The following is a 23457-nucleotide window of genomic DNA, read 5'->3' on the forward strand; positions in this document are numbered from 1 at the left end:
TGATTTTATTTATGGTAGAGGTAGATATTCAAAAGTTTGATAATCTAAATTTAAGGCATGATAGAGTTTCTATGGAAATATACTAGAAGGAGAGGGAGTGACTTTAGAAAGAGACTACATGGCAGAAACAACAACATAGAGGATATTATGGGAGCCATTGGATAGAATCTAGGAAAGTGTTGTGGTAGGTACTATGACATTGGAATCACTTGCAAGTATTTTTGATAATTTATAGTCCAAATATCAGGACTACAAGTTATGCAATTTTTCATGTATTGCATTTACATTTTCCTATAATAGTGTTTCAAGTATTGGTACAATCTCCTTGCGATGATCCAAAGTATCCATTGCTCATAAAAGTGTTTAAAGGTTGGGAACCACATCAACATCCTTTGCATGCTTTAGAGGTAATGTAATTGTGGCAGAGGCTTTTGTAAGGGAATGAGCCTCATGATTATGACATTTACACAAAAGAAGAACTTGCTTCTTCAACTCCTTACACTCAACTCTTCACTGAAGTTATTCTTCTAGCAGTGAGAATAGCTATTGTAAATTCCTGGGAGCCGAGGGACCCTAAACCTATGCTACATTTTTTGGAGACATGGGAGAAGTTAGTATCATATTCAATACTTCATAACATTCTAGATCATATAGTGATGCCCAAATTAAGAGCAACAATAGATACTTGGGATCCTTGTAGAGAGACTACGCCAACACATGCATGGTTGCATCCTTAGCTTCCATTGTTGGGCCAACATATGGAGCCTTTATATTCAACTAGTCACTATAGATTGGAGAATGTGCTTCATGTTTGACATGCAAGTGATATATCTGCATACGCAATTTTATCACCTTGGAAAACTATATTTGATCTTGCTAGCTAGGAACAACTAATTGTTCATATTATTAGACCTAATATGATGACAGTTCTACACAAACTTGTAATTAGCCCAACTAATCAACAACTAGACCAATGTAACTGGGTTATGGCTTGTTTCTTTCTAAAAATATCTTCTATGATATGCTTTTGTAAAATTTCTTGCAAACTCTGCCCATTTTTCCTGGTCTGCATTATTTTTGTGCAGGATCTTGAGGTAAGTCACTTAGCATGGGTTGACTGAGTTTTTTTTTGCTTTATTATTTGGATTTTGGAATATATATGCAGTAAGGGTAGAGCAAGGGCAAGGGAACAAAGATTACAAGGCCATGGCATGACAACACAATCATAGACCTAGGGCACAACAATAGATTGACTAGAGATTATTACAATATAGTCAAGCTCATTCAATGCCATGGACAACAAAAAAACATTTTATTAAGTTTAAGATCTCATGTAGGGAGGAATATTTTCAAAGTTAGTGTGAAACGATAGAAAGACTAAATAATGAGGAGAATGCATTATAAGAAAAATACCATGGCAAAAAAATGTAGAGCAAGGGCATGACTAGAAAACCATAAATCTCCACACTCTTTCACAACTTCTCTAAAACCCTCCTTTGGAGCTCTCCAGAATCTTTTGCCTGCAACTCTCCACAATCGATGAAATGGGAATGATTAATGTCATGCTTTTTTAATAATCATGTCAACGTCATAATTACAATGCTAATGTTGGTATTGCGATGATGTCGAGGACAATTGCAAAAAAAAACCATGAAAATCACCATAAATTACATCGTCATTGCAAATCATCGTCTCAATTTGACCCCGAATATTGTAGTGGCTCATACTTTTATATTTTTTTTTTATGTTGACATGTTGTGTTGCCATCAATGCCAAAGAGGGAGTTTGTTGGAAATAATTCTTCAATTGTATCTTGTCATTGATGTTACACAAATGTCAATATTAATCGAGCAACGAAGAATTTGCAATATTAACCTTGCATATTTTAGTATTGACTAAGAAGTCAGGTAATGATGATATTTTAGTATTAATTGAGTAGTTGGTTAATGAAGGATATCCTACTTGCAGTATTAATCGAGTGGTTGGGCATCAAAGGACTTGCAATACTGACCAAGTGACAACATAATGTAAGTGTGTAATAATTCATTGATTAAAGCCGACTATTTGGATGCTTAATGATTGTTTGAAAGGGTATTTAAGATGACTTGAAAAAGCTTATAATATATAAAAGAGGTCAAGTTGTGAGGAAAGATGGCTATGCGAGAGAAGACAAAAGCAAAGTAGGAAAGTGTGGAAGATAAGCTACAAAGAACAACTAATCCATACGAATCTAGAGGTTAAGCTAGAATAGAGATTAGAATCTGCAAAGATAGTTGCTTCATAAATCATGTCAAATTACTATTACCTTCTAACCATTGTAGTAGTGAAGAAATCTCTTAATAGATTTGACTTAATAGTCATATTGTAAATCCTCTAACAAGGTGACATCTCAAGATTGAAGTGTTTGAAGAACTCTAACCAGGCCACTCCTAACAGGGTGATCTAAATCCTCTGACAAGGTCATACTTAACAATATGTTTTGTAACCTTTAATAGGGTTGGATCCTAATAGGGCTCACTTTAGAAGAGTAAAAAATATTGTAACTAGTTGCATGGTGGTTTTCCATAATTGGGTTTCCACATTAAATTTTGGTGTCATTTATGTTCATGTTAGTTTCTTTATGCTTCATGTTTCTACCACTAAGTTACTAAAGGTTATAATAGATCAAGATTGTTTTGTTAACTGAGTTGGGCAGTATTACATGACCAATAAAAAGTTTGAATTGACATCTAGGGACAAGGAATTGTTTTTGTAGTAATTGAGTCAACCCTCCCCTCTTAGTTAATCTCTTCACTTCCAACATGAGAAACATAATGATGGACTTGCAGGAGATTTTGGGATCGATAAGATAGTAAAATTAATTTCTAAAAGATACTTTTGACCACTTTTGTATAAGAATGTTCAGAATGTGGTGAAAAGTTCCAGAATTTATCAAGTATCTAAGGGAAACAGTTAGATTGTGGGTTTGTACACACTTTTACCCATTCCTAGTAAACCTTGGGAAGACATCACTATGGATTGTGTTCTTGGATTACTTAGAACTTAGAGAGGTGAGGATTCTTTTTTTGTGGTATTTGGCATATTTTCAAAGATGACACATATCATACCTTGTAAGAAGACATTAGATGCAGTAGAAGGTTTATTTTTCAAAAGAAATTGTGAGATTACATGGGGTAACAAAGCCAATTGTTTCAGATAGAGATACTAAGTTTATTGGTTACTTTAGGAAGACACTTTGGAAGAAGTTGAATACTAAGCTTAATTTAGTTCTACATTTCATCCACAGACTAAAGGACAAATTGATGTTGTGAACAAGAGTGTGGGTAACTTGTTAAGATGCTCAATTGGGGATAAACCTTCTAATTGGGACTTAGTTTTGGCACAAGAAGAGTTTTCATATAATAATTCAATGAATATGAGTACTAAGAAGACACCTTTTGAGATAGTGGATTGCATGCATCCTAGAGGTTAATTATTAATGACCCTTTGTTGTACCCTAATAAATGACATCCCTTGGCATTAAGGTTAAAATTATGCTCTAATATTTAATAAAGTAATTTTAAGACCAAAGAAGGTTGAGGTTAGCCACATCCTTAAACTTGTGTGTGTGTATAGATATATATGTATGTATGTATATATATAATTATGTGTGTGTGTGCGTGCGTGCGTGCGTGCGTGCGTGCGTGCGTGTGTGTGTGTGTGTGTGTGAGAGAGAGAGAGAGAGAGAGAGAGAGAGAGAGAGAGAGAGAGAGAGAGAGAGAGAGAGAGAGAGAGAGAGAGAGAGAGAGAGAGAGAGAGAGAGCTTGCAAAAAATGACATGCATACTAGATCATATACGATTTTTGTGTTCATTGTGTGCCTTTATTTTTAAATAATTTAGATATCCTCCCTCTTTTAAATCAACCCATAGGGAAACATATAACCAATTTAAACTATCTAGTCCTCTCAAAAATATTTTATACAAATTCCAAAGTCTAAACAAAAAAGGGCACCATGTTATTTTGGTTCCCCTTCGAGCATGATGATGATGCTAGAAATGTAAACCTACATGAATATTTTGATTACCATAGTCTTGTTTTAGATTAATATGAATATATAAACGAATCTCTTGAAAAATATTATCTTGATCAAGGTAGTCATAAGCCCTAATTGTGTAATTATAAACCATCAAGAGCTTTAATCCTAGCAAGAACATCTTTGCACAAGCTATCCCATAAATTTATTAGTTGTCTACATTGAAATAAGAACACCCCATTATACTATATCCTAAATTGAAACAAAGATGTTATACTTACGTATCTTATAAGTATTAGAGTCAATCTTCCATCAAACTATAACATTAAACACTTGAGTAGGGCAAACTTTTCAAATGTTAATCCATTGAACCATCCACCTAAGTATGATCACTTATTTCCGCAACAAAATCAAGGTCAAAGAACCTCTACTTACCCATCAATCCTAATAAAATGCATACATCATATTAAATCCCCATCAAACCTCAATAAGAGTTAACATAATATCTATTTGGTCCAACTAACTTTTTTTAGTTTGGTTTAAATAAAATAAGAATTTTAAAATCCTAATATCTCATCGCATTTTTGATTTGGATGTTGCTTTCAAATTAAAAAATATCGCATGACAAACCAAATTTGTTAAATCATTAAATATAAAGCAAATGAATAGATTTCCATAAGAAAGGTTTTCAAGACATTAGATATATTTATCTTAATAAGAAAAATAAGGATATTAATGTCACTCCTATATGCATCAGAGTAACTTCTTCAATCATAAAGCAAGTCACTTCCATCATGTTTTCCAAATAAAACATGATCACCAATCATTTCATCAACCTTGCCATTAATCCTTTCATTGACCCTATCACCAATCCTTTACTAACTCCATAAGAAAAAACAATCCATTAATGGAATTTCTTAGTCCCCATGACCAAAAGTTTCATTAGCCCTATAACTAACCCTAACAATCCACCTCCTATTATTGTACTTATCGTAGGCAATACTATTGTATTCACTACTACCCATTACTCAATTAATTGCCACAAATCATATCACTTTATTTTTTTGAATTTGGAAATAGTCATGGTTTTTGTTAAGTTTCAATTTCAATTTTTATTTATTTTTTTCATAAACATGCTATTTATTTGAAACCTCATTGGTTGAAATCAATGTTTTATAGGACCCCCTTTTTGGGAGGCTTTCTCCATTTGCCACTTTCTTTGGCATAACATTTGTTAAATATATTTTTGGTGCTAATCATAATATATTTTTGATCTAATTTTATACAAAACATAATTATATGCTTTAATAATTTTATACATGAGCCTATTTAAAACACGAGAGTAATTCAAATTTGACAAGTTCACTTTCTTGTTTCGATTATAACAAAATTAAATTAGAAATTAAAATAGGATAATTTTATATCTTTAAACATTTTCATTCATATTTTAATTATTACTATAATTAGATATAAAAAATAATTAGACAAATAGATTTTATAATTTTAAGCATACAAATTTGATATTAAAAAGTATACAAAGATTTTTTATATTAAATATCTTAATTATTATTTTATACTTCGATGTTAAAACTTATACAAAGATTTTTTTATTTTAAATATCTTGATTATTAATTTATACTATAAATTATATTATTTTATGAATCTGACAATATATTATTTTTATTAATTTACAATTATAAATAATTATTAAATTTAAATAACAAATAGTAGCCACTATGTGGCACTTTTGTTCAAAAGGTAATTGTAAATGAGATCTTAATTAGTTCATAATTGTGTAAATCAAGTGTCAATTAGTTCATAATTACGTGTATTCTAATCTTACAAGCAGAGTGAGCCAAAGACAATATAAGGAGGTATGTTGCTAACCATCAAATCTTATTTGGGAGGCCTAGTTGTTGGGAGCTTGTAATGCACTTGAGAAAAGAAAACCAAACGCAATCGAAGCTTTTTTGGGGCTTTGACATTGGGGACGACCAGGGTGTTTGGTATAGCAAATTTAAATGCCTTTCACTATGTGTACCTACCCTCCACAACACAATCCTGATATAATTTTGACCAACACAATCCTGATATAATTTTGATCTATGCCACAATTACAAAACGCTCTACAAATTTGTCAAGTTGGCACAACACATTAGATTCCATAAATTCATTTATAAGAGTACAGGCAAAGCAGTTTAAATTAAAAAATTGGTGTGGTTCACAAATGGGAGACATTTACAACAATTTTGATAATGCAAAGATAGTTGCAGAACCACATATTAATTTTCGGGTGACACTGGATAAAACCCTAGGCTTGCCCTCTGCAAACCATGGTTTTGATCTTTTCAAAATTCTGAGAACTTCTTGGAAATGCGAAATAATCCAGATTCGTTTGCTTCCACATGTTTCAAAGCACAGCCACAACGCGCCTAAAATCCAATGTTGAAGAACATGAGATGGAAGGGGAGGCAGAGCAACCTACAAAATAGTGGTTCTTCCAAATCCAAAATAACTCACTTCACTTTCCATACATATCTCAAAGCACACCAAAAATCTGCTTGCACTTCACAGTATGTAGAATAACAAGGAAGAGGAGGCGAAGAAAACCCTAAAAGACCTTATTTTGTGGCCTGAAAAGTGATTTTATAGATTTAAATAGAGAAGTAGCAATGACTGCTTTCACATGGCCTCTTCTTGGGATGTTTCTCCCCATTGATGGAGATTCAACCGCCATAGCCATATGATTTCAGAGACATTACAGAGACGAAAGTTGTAAACACAGAACTTCACCGCAACCACACCGATCTTTTGATGTACCATTTGTGTGTTTTAACAGGGAAATTTAAAGAAAGGTTTTGGGGGTTCCTGGTTCATTTCCCCACTGCAAATGTGCAGGCCACGGAGAGGTTTGTGAGATTGGGATGCGCCGAGGGTTTTTAATGTGGTCATGCCAAGTAAGTCTCTTCTTGTTGACGTTGACCCATGAAGGGGCTTAGATTGCTTATATGATGCTGATGAGAAGAGGGGTTTCAACCTTCTCGTGCCAGCTAAAAATATCTTCTGCCATGGAGCTCATTGCTGTATACGATGGCCGCCATAGCGTGCTATATAGAGGGGACCGTTGGTTGTTGCTCAACATTTTCCTACCCGTTCTTTGATTTCTCATTACATACATATTCACCCGAGTTGGACTCCCAGGTTTGTGCGAATTTGTTGGAGAAATTTGTTTAGGCCCTTTTCCTGCAATGTTTCTTTATTTGGAATGTGCTCTTTACAACTTCAGATGAATCCGCGTTGAGACATTTCTGGTTGCCGTCTGCAAATTTTGTTATCACAGGAATTAGAATTAATAAGTAGATGTCCCCCTCAAGGTCATGCCAGGTAGTCAATTTTGAGCTCCATCTAGGTAAATCGGTTTACTGTATGCCCTACTTATTCATCTTTGTTACGCAAATACATCCGCTACATGCGATACCAACCCCACTCTTGTAATTCTCTTCTCATTTCCACATTAGTTTTACAAATTACCATTTCAAACTTACCTCATTCTATATGCTTGTATAATTTTTACGGTGATTTTCACGTTTCTTTAAAGGTTTTGGTAAAACCAGAACCTTACTATTTTTTAATGATCTTTGTGGTACAAGTGTGCAACACATTGTGGGCTCTACAACTATAATTGTGACGACAACAGATGCTATGTTTCTAAATATATTCTCATACCTTTTTTTGGAAAATATGTTTTGTCATTGTCGCAATAGTTAGGGACCTCACAAAGAATAGTTTTTGTTTTACAAAAGGGCATCCTATTGAACAGATTTAAGAATCAAGTTTCTTGAGATTAAACTTTTACCCCAATATAAGTTTGAAAAGCTCAAGAGGGAATGGGGACCTGGTGGTTGCGATTCTTTCATGCTTTGTTGCTGCAGATCCATTTTGTCAAAATTATCCACGACTTGCATCCAGAAGGAAACTCTTAAAGGGAACATTTATTTTATTAGCTTTCTTAATCTTGGGGATTATTGGCTGCCTTACCGTATTTGGGAGTAGGGGACTGGGTTATGATAGAACCATTTTTTATTTATCCAGTCTTATGAGGACATGAAGGTTGAGGCTTTAAATGGAGGATTTACTCCCATATTGAGCTGCTAAGAAATTGATCAGCATGGGGTCACCGCCATTTTTGAAGTAATGATAAACCTTCTTGTTAAATTTGTGAGAGTTGTGTGTTATGTTGCTTTAGGCAGTTGAATTAGACTTGTAATGTTGCCTTTATAAACATCAGACCATCTGAATGTAAAATGTCATTATGCCTTGCAACTCATATCTTTTCAATAGACAATAGACTTATAATTTAACATTCCCTGAAAGCATTAGGTAGATTGGAACTAACTACGCTCAAGATGAAACATTAAGACACATACATATTATTTTTCACCGCTCGAGTTCTGCAAATATTTTTCTACCGTAAACATTACAAATTCATTTCACTATTGGATGAAATCTTATGATTAGTGATGCATTCATTTACCATTAGACTGACAGGGTACCATATAATAGGAAATTGTAGCAAAATTGTGTATTAAATTTCTATTGATAAGTTTATATGGTGTGCACTGTTCTGATACGAGTTCTAATATAAGTTCTAATATAAGTATTTGGTTGGTAAATGCTTCATAGAGTTCAGAACAAATGTAAATACATTCCATTTAGTCACAATATCCATGTCAGCAACTAACTTAACATATTCTATTGTTTATCTAATGGCCATGTACATGATGTGGAGAGATTTTATCGTTTAAAGAGCTTTCTTTGTTTCTGAATTAAACTTAATAGATTGGTTATTTTTCCTACATGTAATCTCTATGTTGTTCAGTAGCCACTCGATGGAATATTGCAATGTGATGTCGTACTTGAATTTAATATGGTGCAAATTTCTCCTATCTAATGTGATCTTGAATATTCCAGAGCCTCTAAAGTTTTCTTCCAATCTATATTTGTTGTTTTTTTCTACATAAATTGTTTCTTCTTCTTCTTATGTGTTGTTTCTTGTTGCTTTCTGTACTTGTCTAAATTTAGATTATTCTGTTTATTTATTTTGTAGTCACTTATATTTGTAGTCTTGTGACATATTTATAATTATGTGGAGTTCTTTTTCAATCTATATAAATTGTTTTTTCTACATAAATTATTTCTTCTTCTTATTATGTGTTGTTTCTTGTTTCTTTCTGTACTTATCTAAATTAAGGTTGTTCTGATTATTTATATTGCAGTCACTTATATTTGTAGTCTTATGATTTATTTTTTATTATGTGTGACTGTGTAATATTTCTTTCTCTTGCCTTATTGGTACAATTAGTTTCTTTCAACTTCGGTATTGTTTTTTTGAGCCCTTTAGAGTAGGACTTTTTTCCTTTTCCTCTTTCAAGTTACCATCACATATTGTCATCAAACTTTTTTGCCTGAATCTTTGTTGGTTCGATTCTTCTTTTCCCTTAATTACTAAGGGTAACAATTTGTTTCACACCTTCTTCATATTATTGGCAAAACTGAAAGGAATACTGAAGTAGGCTTTTGTGTAATGTCCCCTTTCCAGCATTCATAGCATGATGTTGTCGTTAGCCTATTTCCCCACAATCCCATAGGCTAACTAGGACATTAAAGGGGCTTAGAGGCCATTTGGCCTAGACAGTTTCAGTTGCAGGTCTTTCTGAGGGGTTCTGAGGCAACTTTGGGCATACTTACTATTTATAGTAAGTCATCTTGAACATGGCCGGACATTGAGTCACAGTGGTATGTCGATGGTAATTGTTTAAAATCGACAGGAAGACTTATTTATCATTGGTAAGATTTGTTATGCATTGATAAAGCCATTTTATAAAGTTAAATTTAAATATTTAACTTTATTAATGCATAAACTATAGTTGTGGGAAATATTTAAATTAAAAGAGTTCCCTTTATTTTTATAACACATTGGAGACATAAGGAACATAAAGGGAGTTATGTTTTATCCCACATTGAGAAAACGAAGGATTGAGCTCTTGTGAGAACACTATAAAAGAAATGGAAGAGCTTTTTTTTGTATGCTTGGATGAAGATTAATGTTATGTTGCTGGATATTTGATTATCGGGCTTGGAGGACGGAATCCCTCTTTGCTAGCATTCTCTTCGCTGTTGGAAGACACAGTCAGGAGGATCAAGGGTGTTTTCACTTCAGGAAATACACTGGGTTTCATTTGGGGCGTTTGCATAAAGAAATTTACAAGGGTTTGAGGTGCAGATCTGAAGTTAGTTATTGCTATAGTGCCGCATGAACAGTATTTTGCTACAGTACGGCGTGAACAGTGTTGGTATCAAGTTTACTTGTCTTTCCGGCTGATTAGAAGTTTGGAGGGCTGGCCGACTACATCTGCAAAATACTATGGCAACTAAGTCCAGGTTTCTTCTGTCAAATTTTGATATTTTGCATAATAATTGTTGAATACAAGTCTGAATAGTTGTTGCAGCCTTTAAGGCAGCTGTAAGTGCACATCTACATTTAAAAATCACCATTTATTAGCAGATTGAAAGAGTTTCCAAATTTTTCATATACTATTGAATGTGTGCCAAGTGTTTGTGAAAATGTTATGATGTGTATTATGCATTTTAATGTCACTTCATAGTTGTTCGTAAATCTACTCATTGGAAAGCAATTTATTGAGGAAATCAGCTTTATGAGTTTGCATACAAAGTGTTTGACAATATTCCTTAAGTTAAATTTTTGCAAGTCAAAGTTCAAATCAGGGGAGGATATTTCAGTGGTATCAGAGCTATAAGTCCTACCATCCTGTGGAGGTCTTATAGGAAATTTGGAACTGGCGGATAGAGGGGAAAGTGTTTGATGAAATGTCAAAACACTAAAATCAGAGCATTTATGTTTGAGCATGCGACAGGGGCCTTATAATTTCCGCAATACCAGAGCAAGACAAAGTAGGAGTTCAGACCTGCAAAGAAAATAGTCTAGTTCATCCGTACAGGGGGGTATAGAATCCAATCATACAGACACAACAGAGGTATTCTTTGATCAAGACAGCAATATGGGTGACCGAGATGACAGGAATACAAGATTAGGTGGAGGCGGGAATGCCAGTCCAGAGCCTGGAGAGGAAAGATTCTTACAGTTATTAGAGACATTGGTACAGGGTCAATGAGTAGCAGAACAAAGGGCACAGGAACAGAATCAGAGATTGGATCTTATGATGCAGATGATGGCTCGTCAAATGGGGTTGAATGCTAACATGGGTGGAGGAAATAATCAGAATGGTAACAATCAGAATGGAAATGATCAGGATGGGACACATAATGGAGATGAACAAGTTGGGAACAATTTCGGTCATGCACCCCAGCGAGCTAGGACAATGAGTTCAAGGCCCATGATTCCTACATTTCCTCCTAGAGCTCCAGAGCAGCTCATACCAGAGCCCTAGATTACTGATATACAAGACCAGTTGAGGAGAGAGTGGGAAGCCGGAGGGCCTGATTTTACTACTGCAATTACCTTTAGGGAGTATATGGATGTGCGGATGAAACATATGCCACGTGGACATGACAGGAACCAGAGCTATGAGCTACGGAAGAAAGTAGGGAGACTTGAGTTACCATATTATGATGGCTCAGGAAAGTCTACAGCAAGAGCTTGGGTTCAAAAGCTTGACACATACTTTCAATTGAACCCTATGCCCGAGGAAGAAGCTATTAAGTATGCAGCAATTCATCTGGATGGGTTAGCACACGAGTGGTGGCATCATGGTATGGTCACTATGGGACATGCACACATTACCTCATATGTGGAGTTTACAGAGAGGCTGATTGAACGTTTTGATAGGAAGGATCCAGAACTCCATTTCAAGGAGTTAGCTCAGCTTAAACAGTGGGGATCATTGGAAACATACATTTCAGAGTTTCAGAAACTTGCAGTGTTAGTAACAGATGTATCTGAACGAAGGATACTAGTTCTATTTATGGATGGGTTAGCTGATCCGTTGAGAGGGTGGATTAAAGCTCTCCAACCTCCCACTTTGCAGGAAGCCATTAAGAAAGCTCGTGACATGGATTCCTCTTCATCTTCAAAAAATAAATTCCAGGCAAAGAGTTTCCCTTCAAGGAAAGATAAGGACAGGAAACCTTTTCATAAAGAGGTTCAGCCAACTAAGGAGGAAAGTAAGAGGTTGGACAATGAGACACTTAATGATCTCAGGAAGAAGAAGCTTTGTTTTCATTGCAGGGAGCTTTGGGATTTGTCACATAAGTGTCCATTGAAAGCAAAAGCTAAGCAGATGGAGTACTTTTCAGCCGAAGAGTCAGTAGATGGAGATTCAGAGCAGTCATCCGAATCAGATGGAGATGATGATAGTTCTTCACAGGAGGAAGCACGCGGTGATAGCACGATAGCTCATTTGTCAAGTATACAGGAGGCCGTCACTTTCAGAGTTAGGGGAACCTTGGATGGACAGAGAGTTGTGGCACTCATTGATACAGGGGCGACACATAACTTCATCGATGAGAAGTTTGTGACACGCAGAGGGCTACATACAAAGGAGCATAGGGGATTTAAGGTGATGGTTGCCGATGGCTTCAAAATTGAATGTACCAAGAAAATCTCCAACTTGCAGCTTTGTTTGGGAGATTATGACATGACAGGAGATTTCTTTGTGGTCAACATTGGTGATTAGGATATGGTGCTTGGGATGAACTGGATGAAGTCTCTGGTAGAGTTTACATTTAACCTTGAGAAAATGGAAATGAGGTTTGAGGCAAATGGTAAGAAGATAGTGCTCCGAGGTTTGTCAGATGGGAGACTTCGAGTGGTGTCACTTAAGCGAATGCAGAGTTTCTTTAGACATGATCAGGTGCAGTGGGCAGTAGAGTTTAGAGTAATGCCTGAGATGACAGAGCAACATAAACTAGAGTATCCACCTGATGTACAAAAAATAATAACCAAACATACTAAGGTGTTTGGTGAGATACCTCCAGGGAGACCCCCGGATAGGGGAATTGAGCATGTTATTAAATTAGAGGAAGGGGCTAAGCCAGTTATCATCACACCTTACCGCCATCCGAAGAGATATAAGGATGAAATAGAAAAGACAATTAAGGAGTTGATTGACATGGGGCACATACGACCAAGCAAAAGTCCTTTTGCTTCTTCAGTAGTATTGGTGAAGAAGAAGGATGGTACAATGAGGATGTGCATTGATTATAGGGAGCTAAACAAGAAGACAATCAAGAACCGATACCCTATCCCGTGCATCAATGAGCTTATTGATGAATTGCATGGTGCATGCTACTTCTCCAAGATTGATTTGAGATCCGGCTACCATCAGATACGGGTTAGAGAGGTGGATGTGGAGAAGACAACTTTTAGATGCCACTATGGACATTTTGAGTTCTTAGTCATGCCCTTTGGGTTGACAAATGCCCCTGCCACTTTCCAGTCCTGTATGAATAGAGTGTTCAGAGATCAGTTGAGGAAGTTTGTGTTGATATTTTTTGATGATATACTGATATACAACCGTACTTGGGAGGAACATTTGAAGCATATTGATACAGTGCTCAGTATTCTAGAGAGGGAGTCATTATATGCCAAGATGAGTAAATATGAGTTTGGGATGACAGAGTTGCTCTATCTAGGGCATATTATTAGTGCAGGAAGTGTTCGGGTTGACCTAGACAAGATCAGGGCCATTCTGGATTGGCCACCACCGAGGAACACTTCACAACTCAAGGGATTTCTGGGGCTTTGTGGGTTCTACCGTAGATTTGTGAAGGGATTTTCACAGATAGCAGCACCACTTACAGATTTGACACAGAAAGATAGTTTCAAGTGGTCAGAGAGGGCTCAGGATTGTTTTGACAGGGTTAAGGAGTTGATCAGTACATGTCCTGTTTTAGCCATTCCAGATTTCACTAGGCCTTTTGAGCTGCAGTGTGATGCCTCAGGAGAGGGCATAGGAGCTGTTCTCATGCAAGACAAACATCCCATCGCATATGAGAGTAGAAAATTACGAGGTGTGGAGAGAACCTACAACATCTACGAAAAAGAGATGCTAGCAATCATGCACGCGCTAGCTAAGTTCAGGCAGTACTTAGTGGGAAGCCGATTCACAGTAAAAACAGATCATAATAGCTTGAAACATTTCCTTGGACAGAAGGACCTTAATGATAGGAAACAGAAATGGGTGAGTAAATTACAGGCCTATGATTTCGACATAGCCTATGTCAAAGGGAAGGAAAATATTGTTGCAGATGCTTTATCTAGAAGGCCTCATTTGCTTGCTGTTGGGATAGTCATGGATGATTGGAGAGAGATGATCTTGGTAGAATATGCTAAGGATAGTTGGGCATCTAGCATTATTGAGGGAGCTATTCAAGATAGTCGATACACTATTGTAAATGATCTGATCATTTACAAGGAAAGGATTTATTTAGTACCCGGGTCTGCTATGAAGCAAAAGATTTTGAGGGCATTTCATGATTCACCAATGGCAGGACATCCCAAATTCTTTAAGACATATCGGCAGGTGAGAGAGCACTTCACTTGGAAAGGACTCAAATCAGAACTGCTTCAGTTTGTTAGGGAATGCCCTATGTGTTAGCAGAACAAACAGAAACATTCTTTTTCGGGTGGTTTACTACAGCCCCTACCCATACTAGAGAAGAAGTGGGATAGCATTTCCATGGATTTTATCACAGGCCTCCCCAAGGCACAGGGTCGAGATTGTATCTTTGTTGTGGTAGATAGATTGACGAAATTTGCACATTTCTTTGCAATTTCGTCTCCATATTCAGCAACACAAACAACAAAACCATTTTTTTGAGAGGTATTCAGACTACATGGGATACCACGGAGCATAGTCAGTGACAGAGACAGTAGATTTATGAGCCACTTTTGGCAGGAGTTGTTCAGGTTATGTGGAACAGAGCTCACTCCGAGTACCAGCTACCACCCCCAAACTGATGGGCAGACAGAGATAGTGAACAAATGGGTTGAGAGGTACCTTCGAAACTACATTGCAGGAGAGCAGAAGGCTTGGGTGAAGTGGCTACATCTAAGGGAGTACTGCTATAATACCTATTTCCATATGTCTATTCAAATGTCCCCTTTTATGGCACTGTACGGGTATGATGCTCCTAATTTTTTGGATTTGTTATTTGGGGACAATAGGGTGCCTAAGGCCAAGGATACTTTGCAGGAGTGTCAGGACATTATGCGATCCTTGAAGGAAAATTTGCAAAAGGCACAAAATCAGCAGAAGCAATATGCTAATCAGCACAGGGTTGAGAGGTCTTTTGAGGTGGGAGATATGGTGTACCTTATGTTACAACCGTATAGACAGTCCTCTCTCAAGAAGAGTGGAGCAGAGAAATTGAAACCACGCTACTATGGACCATTCAAAGTAATCACGAGAGTGGGCGAAGTAGCTTATGAGTTGGAGTTGCCTGCAGACAGTAAAGTGCATAATGTGTTCCATGTGTCACGCCTTAAGAAGGCATTGGGTCACAATGTGGTGCCTTCAGTAGTATTGCCACCTCTTGATGATGAGGGAAAGCTTATCTTGGTTCTCGAGGCCATACTTGACTCCAAGGAGAGGGTGCTTCACAGGAGGACTATCAGGGAGTATCTAGTGAAGTGGAGGAACCTACCTGTCGAAGATGCTACTTGGGAAAATGAGCAGATATTGCAGCATCCAGAGCTGAAATTGCTTGAGGATAAGCAATTTTGGGAAGGGCGGACTGTAATGTCCCCTTTCCAGCATTCATAGCATGATGTTGTCGTTAGCCTATTTCCCCACAGTCCCGTAGGCTAACTAAGAAATTAAAGGGGCTTAGAGGCCATTTGGCCTATACAGTTTCAGTTGCAGGTCTTTCTAAGGGGTTCTGAGGCAACTTTGGGCATACTTACTATTTATAGTAAGTCATCTTGGACATGGCTGGACATTCAGTCACAGTGGTATGTTGATGGTAATTGTTTAAAATTGACAGGAAGACTTATTTATCATTGATAAGATTTGTTATGCATTGATAAAGCCATTTATAAAGTTAAATTTAAATATTTAACTTTATTAATGCATAGACTATAGTTTGTGAGAAATATTTAAATTAAAAGAGTTCTCTTTATTTTTATAACACATTGGAGACATAAGGAACATAAAGGGAGTTATGTTTTATCCCACATTGAGAAAACGAAGGATTGAGCTCTTGTGAGAACACTATAAAAGAAATGGAAGAGCTTTTTTTTTGTATGCCTAGATGAAGATTAATGTTATGTTGCTGGATATCTGATTATCGGGCTTGGAGGACGGAATCCCTCTTTGCTAGCATTCTCTTTGCTGTTGGAAGACACAATCAGGAGGGTCGAGGGTGTTTTCACTTCAGGAAACACATTGGGTTTCATTTGGGGCATTTGCATAAAGAAATTTACAAGGGTTTGAGGTGCAGATCTGAAGTTAGTTATTGCTATAGTGCCGCATGAACAGTATTTTTCTACAGTACGGCGTGAACAGTACGGCGTGAACAGTGTTGGTATCAAGTTTACTTGTTTTTCCGGCTGATTAGAAGTTTAGAGGGCTGGCCGACTACATCTACAAAATACTACGGCAACTAATTCCAAGTTTCTTTTGTCAAATTTTGATATTTTGCATAATAATTGTTGAATACAAGTCTGAATAGTTGTTGCAACCTTTAAGGCTGTAAGTGCACATCTACATTTAAAAATCACCATTTATTAGCAAATTGAAAGAGTTTCCAGATTTTTCATATACTATTGAATGTGTGCCAAGTGTTTGTGAAAATGTTATGATGTGTATTATGCATTTTAATGTCACTTCATAGTTGTTCGTAAATCTACTCATTGGAAAGCAATTTATTGAGGAAATCAGCTTTATGAGTTTGCATACAAAGTGTTTGACAATATTCCTTAAGTTAAATTTCTGCAAGTCAAAGTTCAAATCAGGGGAGGATATTTCATTCTGTCCCGAGATGCCCTTTTCTGTAGGATAATGGTCATTTTCTTGTTGTGCAGCCAATTCATTTGATAGAAATTTATACATCTAAGGTTGAGTGCAACTAGTTAATTTGATAGAAATTTATACATCTACAGTTGTGCTTGCTTGGCGCCAACTATACCAGGAATCTACTTCGCACCTTTCTAATCTGTGGCATGTAGCTTCAACACATGCATTGAATTTTATATAATGAGTGATCTTATATCATGATTAGAAATTTATAAGTGCATTTACATGTAGCTATCAAAAATATATTAGACCTTAACTAGATGTGCACATTTCATCATGTTTAAATTATTATAATTAACATAAGATATCTTCCAACATAAATACTGCAAAAGCTTTCATTTTCATTGAAATGAAAAAATAGTTGAATTTGGTTATGCCTGTAAATTTATTTATAATTGAGCCTAATATCATTGGATATATTAGTGTAGTTTTTTTATTTTTCCTATTTTGCTAAGTTTTTCCTACACTTTTAATAATCTCGCTTAGGTTAATAAAACATGTCTTATTAGGTGAATGGTTGTGAGGTGTCACCTTCTTACATGTGAGCATCCATTGGCTATCTTGAGAAGATACTTTGCTATCTTTAGTCTGATAGATGGTTGCTCCTCATTGGTTGGTGTTGCCACCTCCTCTCTCTTCCTAGCCTATATAAGCATACTACCTGGCTTGTATTTGCATCTCTTGTTTTTGCATCCTCTTAATGCTATTTTGCTTCCAGCATTTGCATTACTCTCTTGGAGACTAACTCTATGATGCTATTTTGATTTTGTATCATTTGCATTCATAGTTTAGATATTTACTCTTTGCACTAGTTTTTTGGGTTATTAATCTTTTCAGATTCTAACATGGTATCAGAGCTTTTCTATGTGCAAGAGTAGATTTTAGTTTCTTTATTTGAGAGATTTTGGGGGGGGCAAATAAACTTTATTGTAGTTTTTTGAAAAACGAAGTATGCTCTTCTCTTGCATCTTTGGATGATCCTGAGAATCAGAAAATTTTTGACAAAAACAGTTTTTCTCTGGGGTTTCAATCTCAAATCTGACAACCAACTTGCATATTTAGAGTTTTCAATCAATTTTGCAAGTTCCAGCATGCCATTGATGGACTTAAGAAGCTGATCCAACATTTGTATGACATATTCTGGTTGTTGGGGTCATTTTTTGATTTTTGGAGCCGTTTTTTACTGTTAAAGGCATCTGATTTACACTACAGCAACATCTTCTGTACATCAACAAGAAAAAAGCTTTTTGAGTTTTTTTTGTAGCCCCGAAAAACCATCTGGGTATCTTTTAGATTTTGCATGCAAGCTGTATATTTTGTAGAATCGAGCATGCAAAGCTACAACCATACCCCTCTCCATTGGCAGTCACAGATTTGAACGCAGTTTTCAAATGTCTCGTTTTTGCTCATACGAACTCCGATTTTGATGATTCTTGTTATGAACTTGGCTATTTTTTTGTGCTCTATCCACTAGTGGAGTTGTTTTTTGATTTTCATACATGAATTCTTTAGAAATTGCAGATTCTCAGTCATGGCTGTGCACAATTCTCGTTTTGGAAATTTTGAAGGATCATAACTTTCTCATACGACTTCGTATCGAGGTGATTTTTTTTTTAAAGTGCATGATTTTTCGAGTAGATCGCATTGGTGCTATTTGTTTTTTTGATTATTGTGCCCAAGTTTCACTTCTAGCATATGCTCTTCATGAGGGTTTGTAATGCATTGAAATCAAGACCACTAAGTATTTCTTTCTAGTGGTAGTTGTAAACGCACTAAAATAAAGTGCCAAATCATATTTTTTGGGGGGAGGGTTCTTTGATTGAGTAAAAAGTGGGGGGCATTGTCGTGGCTGGGTTCTCTTCTTTTTAGCATTTCTTCTCTGCATTTCTCCATCATGGATCAAACAAATATGCCCATCCTAACTCCATACAATTACTTTGAGTGGAAATCACGCATGACAATTCACTTAAGGAAAGCTGGATTAAATAGGATAACTATGGGACTTGAAACTGAACCTGCTAAAGATGAAGATAAGCCTAAGTGGTTTAACAAATGTGATGAGACATTTGAAACATTGTGTTTGTCTGTTTCTCCTAACTTGCTATTTCACATTGAGTCTTTGGATACACCAAATGAAGTATGGACAAAGTTAGAAACACTATTTGGCACACAAGATTCAATGAGGGGTCATATGTTGAAAAATGAATTAATTAGTTTGAGTCCAGGCAATTTCAACACAATCCAAGATTTCTTCACCAAATTGAAATCATTAAAGCTGCAGTTAAAACAATGTGGAATTGAAAAGAAAGATGAACAACTGATTCTTAGTATTCTCTTTAAGCTAAGTTCAGAATATTCTGTGTTTGTCTCTACCTTCTATGCTACTAAGGGTGCACTTGGTACTCAATTCACCATGCCATCTTTAGATGATTTTGCTGTCAATCTCACTTGAGAACAGGACAAGCTAATCCAGATGGGCATTCTTAAGTCCTCTAAGTCACATGCCTTGGCTGCCAACCAAGGCACAAAAGAACAACAAGGACAAAGTAGTAACAACAATAGTAAGGACAAGAAACAAAAGAATAGTGAGGAGAAGAAGGATCAGATATCAATTTTTTCAAAAGCAACTATTGATACACCATCTTCCAAGGGCAATAAGTCTAAGAAAGAAAAAGGTCAAATGTGCCTATTGTGAAAGACCTGGTCATGATGAACATAAATGTTTGCAGAAACAACTTGATCACTTGACATACATTCTTGAGAAGAATAATATCAGTGTTCTTGAGTCTATCAAACAAAGTTCTAATGAAGGGTCTAACAAAGAAAAAGAAAACAGCAAGGGGAAAGGAAATGGCAAGGCCTTTTTTGCAGTTGCTTCCTCACCATCCACTTGGGTTCTTGATTCGGGTACTTCACACCACATGGCTTCATCTAAGGAAGAACTTGCATCCTTGGAGCTGTGTATTATGCCTTCTATTTTGATGGGTGATAACACTCTTTTTGAGGTGTGTGGGAGAGGGTCTGTTGATGTGGGGGATGGCACATTCCATGATGTTCCTTGTGTATCCTCATTGTCAACTAATCTCCTATCAGTACACCAAATCACTCACACAGGTTTAGGCAAGTGGGTTGAGTTCACTCCTGATTCAGTGGAGATACGTGAGTTGCACAATGATTCTACAGTTGTAGTTGGGAGAGTAGATCATCAGTCACGACTCTATATGTTTTCTCACTTTGTTCCTGATCCTCCTTTGACTGTTTTTCTCACTCACTCTAATGATGTGAGCAGATTATGGCATGAGCAGTTTGGCCATCTTAACTTCCACTACTTGCATCAGCTTAACCAACAGAGCATGGTCATAGGGTTGCATTCTACTTTGACATTGGAGTCACTTGGAATACATGATAGATCTTCTAATGGGTCAGATTCACTTGAGCAGTCTTCTACCTCCAGTTTTGATGCAGAGAGTGATTTAGAGGACTCACCTCCTTCCTCTCCTAGTCATCATTCACAGGTTGATGATTCTCCTCTAGATTCTCCATCTTCTGGTCCACTTTGGGCTAGACAGACCTTGCAGTTTGCAGGTGATTGGGTTGGAGATCCATCAGACACCAAGCAGACTCGTTCGCAATTCCAGGATGCTCTACATATCTTCATTGCTATTGCCTCAAATCCACAGTCCTTTCATGAGGCTTCTAGTATTTCTGAGTGGGATACAACTATGCAGGAAGAGTATAGTTCCTTGATGCGGAACCACACTTGGGATCTTGTCCCTTTTCCTAAGGGAAGAAAACTTGTTCGATGTAAGTGGATCTATCGGACAAAATTTGCAAGCTTTGTTGGGGGTGTGGGATGCTTCATCTTTTGGGGGGGCCTCTTCCTCTCATTTGGAGTCCTAATTTTCTTTGGGGAGTCTCTTTTCTCTCTCTTTTGGGGGAATTTTATGTACATGGGTACCTCATCAGGCTTGACTTGCCGGGACCCATTTCTATATCCACCCAAGCTTCGCTTATGGGCGAGTGTTAGTGTAGTTTTTTTATTTTTCCTATTTTGCTAAGTTTTTCCTACACTTTTAATAATCTCGCTTAAGTTAATAAAGCATGTCTTATTAGGTGAATGGTTGCGAGGTGTCACCTTCCTACATGTGAGCATCCATTAGCTATCTTGGGAAGATACTTTGCTATCTTTAGTCTGATAGATGGTTGCTCCTCATTGGTTGGTGTTGCCACCTCCTCTCTCTTCCTAACCTATATAAGCATGCTACCTGACTTGTATTTGCATCTTTTGTTTTTGCATCCTCTTAATGCTATTTTGCTTCTAGCATTTGCATTACTCTCTTGGAGACTAACTCTATGATGCTATTTTGATTTTGTATCATTTGCATTCATAGTTTAGATATTTACTCTTTGCACTAGTTTTCTGAGTTATTAATCTTTTCAGATTCTAACAAGATATTGTATAGTTTTAAAGGAAACATATTTCACTTTGTTCATCAATAAGGTTTCACGCTTTGATTGGTCATAGGCATATTGAAGATTTCATTAATATGTACAGTAGTTGCAACAATTCCTGCTGCTCACATCCTGCGCCATTCTCAGCTAACCTATAAGAGTACCTGGCTCAATGATTATTTGTGTATTTTCTTTTCCCACTACATAGATTTCTGGTACATAAAAAAATTGCTATGTTGCGCTCTTAACACTTTATTTTCACTCGATAGTTTTCCTGCATTTATACATTAGCAAGAGTAAATTATATTCCTCATTTCCTTTACATAGCTAACTGCTGACTTCATCCTCAGATGCATGGCGCTTCTCACTCCAAGTATGTTTTCTGCTCTAATATAATTTTTTCTTCCTCTATCTATGCCTCTTACCTCTCTAATATTCGGTGTCCCTAATGTTGGTAGAATGATGAATTGATAGAAAGATTCGGTTTTTTCTTTTGGTGCTCACTAAGAAATGCATGTCAAGCTGCATATTGACCGTCCTGCTGTTTTGCTTAGTAAATTTTACTTTTTCTTTAATTGTGGTATTAAATTATTCTTGTTGACTTGGAAAAGTTATTAATACAGTACAAGAAGTGTATTTCACTTCTAGTGGTTTCCTACAGAGTATTTGGTGCCTTAGTAACCATTTTTGTGGAAGTTCAGCAAAGGATATTGGTAGTCTCTGTGGCGTACAAAACTTGACACTTAGGATACATAAAAAAGTAATGGGATCCATTTATCTCTATGCTGAATGTTGTCAATTGTTCCCGTTTTTAGTAACCTCCATCAGCTCATGATAACACAAAAAATATGAATCTTTTGTTTTGTAGCTTTGTTCCACAGGTTGGTATTTCTATGAATACTTGTATTAATTGTGAGCATGCATCTTAAATGCCTTTTAGGACAGTATCTATTGTTATACCCCTTGACAGATGTTTCATTTACTATTATCAAGACAATGAACATTACTGTTTTCTTTTCCCATTACATGGATATCTGCTGAATAAAGCAATTGCTATGTTGCTCTTTTAACACTTTGTTTCCATTCAATGGTTTTCCTGCACTTATACTGTATTTATAGATCTATGTTACACTCTTTAACACTTTATTTTTCTTATACTACATTTTTATTTTCATTCAATGGTTTTCCTACACTCATACTACATTCATAGATCAACAAGAATAAAATTACATTCCTCATTTCCTTTATATAGCTAACTGCTCACCTAATTTTACTGTGCAGATTTCTCACCTCATTCTACTGTGCATATATGTTGCAAAGGAGAACACTGGTGACCAAAGATTTATTCGAACACACAGACAATGACTTCTTTGAACAAACATCCAACAAGAAGAAATATCTACTCACATAACAGGAAAAATAACCCATCACCATAGACACCATATATATGGAATGCATGTTACAATTATATGAAAAATATATGCGTATAATGGATTTGATTTTATATAGTGACCTGCACCAATGAATTAACACTATTTGATTACTCCACTCTCACCAAATACAATGAACACATAACTTACACTTCCACGTACCCATTGCACCCCATGGTGCCATCGCTACATATTTTGGTTCTTTCACTTTTATGTAAGTATCAAAGTTAGATTTATTTCCTCTAAGTACTTTTATTTCATTTGTATATTTAATGTTTATTTAAGGTTTATATATTTGAAACTTTATATTATTTTTATTTATATATTTAATGTTTATATAAAGTTTTAAACATACATTAGTGCACTTTCTAAATTTCTAATTAATTTTATTGTATTTTTTTACTTATATAAAATATTCTTTACTGAATTTTGAATTTTAATTTTGATGTCTTTTAGATTTCATTTTTATAATAAATGACAAAAATTACATGTGAAAAATTATAATA

The 23457-nt window shown here is 36.1% G+C and overlaps 1 long non-coding RNA gene across 1 annotated transcript; it reads left to right on the forward strand.

The window, feature by feature from the left end:
• The first annotated feature begins 6151 nt into the window (after positions 1–6151).
• On the forward strand, positions 6152–22901 carry LOC149572000 (uncharacterized). Its single transcript, XR_016358836.1, has 2 exons — positions 6152–7215; positions 22803–22901. It is a non-coding gene; the product is annotated as an uncharacterized LOC149572000 (long non-coding RNA).
• The last annotated feature ends 556 nt before the right edge of the window (positions 22902–23457 follow it).

The sequence above is a fragment of the Cupressus sempervirens genome, chromosome 2 (assembly GCF_028749045.1).
Source record: "Cupressus sempervirens isolate cs-2001-9-10 chromosome 2, ASM2874904v1, whole genome shotgun sequence".
Classification (NCBI taxonomy): domain Eukaryota; kingdom Viridiplantae; phylum Streptophyta; class Pinopsida; order Cupressales; family Cupressaceae; genus Cupressus; species Cupressus sempervirens.